The 2140-nt window shown below is 47.2% G+C and overlaps 1 pseudogene; it reads left to right on the top strand.

Annotated features, from left to right (window-relative positions):
* Positions 1 to 376: 376 nt before the first annotated feature.
* On the top strand, positions 377 to 840 carry LOC101645042 (annotated as a pseudogene).
* Positions 841 to 2140: the final 1300 nt, after the last annotated feature.

The following is a 2140-nucleotide window of genomic DNA, read 5'->3' as shown; positions in this document are numbered from 1 at the left end:
ACAACAAAAATTCGCTATTTTAGCCATTTTATTGCATTCTCCATGATATGCCACCATCATCACTGTCTGTTCTGAAATATTTTCTCGACTCTCAACAGAAACTCTGTGCCCCTTAAGCCAGACTCTCCACCTCTCCCTCCCACCCTCCACTGATAACCACGCATAGACTTTCGCCTCTATACAGTGTCCTAGAATCAACTTCGCTTCAGCTTCAAACTGTAAAAAACTCCTCCCCTTCCTCCTACCATGGTCAAGAAGGGGAAATGACCTGGGTACATCCCACTTTGGATCTGGACTTCCATCCTTCTCAAGAAAAGCTTGGGGTGGTTGGGGAAGTCAAGATCTTCTGTAGAAATGATCCTGTTCGGGCGGAATCATGGCGACCCGGAACCCCCCTCCCCAAGACTATGAAAGTGGTGACAAGGCATATGAGGGGTTGGATTTAACTGAGTGTACCAGAAGACTCCACTGGTTGAATTGAGTGGCCACAGTTCAGGACCCATGGTAGAAAAAGACTCAGTAGCCACTCAGATCGTAATGGGTGGAGTGACTGGTGGGTGTGCTGGATTTTTGTTCCAGAAAGTTGGAAAACTGGCAGCAACTGTGGGCGGTGGTGGCTTTCTTCGCCTTCAGATTGCCCGTCACAGTAGCTCTGTCCAGGTGGATGGGAAGAGAGTTGAAAACGATGTGAACAAAGCAAAAAGGCAGATAAAGAAACATGCAAATAAAGCAGCACCTGAAATCAACAATCTCATTGAAGAAGCAACAGAATTTATTAAACAGAACATCATGATACCCAGTGGATTTGTGGGAGGCTTTTTGCTAGGGCTTGCATCATAAGGACAGGAATGTTCTAACATAGTGGATGCAACTGTGACGAGAGCAGAGGTGTATCAGGGAGTTGTCTCAGCAGCATCTGCCACCAGATTTTCTGGAGCAAGGGGCAACAAGGTGGACAACACTGATTTATTACTTTATTATTTTGCCTTCCTGAAGCTTGTCAAACTATTATCTGCTGTGAAATACCCGGTATCCTATGTCTATAATAGTATTCTTGAGCAAAACATCCCCTGGGGGATGGACAGCAGAAAGTCGGGTGAAGGGAGACGTCGGACAGTGTAAGATATGACAAAATAATAATAATTTATAAATTATCAAGGGTACATGAGGAAGGGGGAAAAATGAGGAGCTGTTACCAGGGGCTCAAGTCGAGAGCAAATGTTTTGAGAATGATGATGGCAACAAATGTACAAATGTGCTTGACACCATGGATGTATGGATGGATTGTGATCAGAGTTGTAAGAGCCCTCAATAAAAGTATTTAAAAACCAAAACCAAACACAGCAACAACAAAAAAGAAATGATCCTGCTCAGTATATTCTTCTTTGGGCTTCCTCGGGGAATGGGGTGAAGCATGTGGGCAGGGGTGGAGTGGAGGACAGAGGACATTGCGTAGTCAGGGTTTCTGGTGTCCAATGAAAGAGACCATCTCCAGGGATCCCGAGGGGAAAGCAATGTGTACAGAGTGGACGGAGCCCACAGAGAGTGCAGAGCTGGCCTCAGCAAACCCAGCCAACTTCCCATGACAGAAACCGTCCATGCAGGTCCTTTCTGCTGGTTTGCTCCCATCATGGTGTTGCCCACCTCCATGCAGTGGGACTCGGGCTCCCCCCAGGTAGGATGAGTGCTCAAATGTCATCTTCTGACCAGCCCCCAAAACTCCAGGAGAAAAACCTCCTCTCCTGAAAGGAAGCAGTCCTTTGGACAAGCCAGGCAGCTGTGGAGTTTTCTATTCTTCGGGCTCCCATCACCCCACTGAGGCCCGGTGTTTGGTAGCCAGGTTGAAAAGATACAATTCTAGGCTAACACCACCCACCTCTAGGAAGTTATGTGGGGGCAGGATGCAATGGGATGTTTACTAGCAATGTTAAAAAGAGACATTAATCGCTGGGGGTGGTATTCTACAGCTGGAAGAGGAAGTTTTCTGTATCTCCTCAGCTATCATCTAGACGGTGCACACTTAGCATGTGCTTGCAGTCCGCTTAAGTGGACCTACCTGGCCGGGGGACCCAGCAGCACCGATGTCATAATGTGGGGTCTACAAAGAAGAGTTGTCTTCTCTGCCCAGAGAGCTTTAAAC

Source organism: Echinops telfairi, unplaced genomic scaffold (assembly GCF_000313985.2).
Source record: "Echinops telfairi isolate 266 unplaced genomic scaffold, ASM31398v2 ScPeMD7_5592;HRSCAF=6446, whole genome shotgun sequence".
Classification (NCBI taxonomy): domain Eukaryota; kingdom Metazoa; phylum Chordata; class Mammalia; order Afrosoricida; family Tenrecidae; genus Echinops; species Echinops telfairi.
This window is presented reverse-complemented; position numbering and strand designations above follow the sequence as displayed.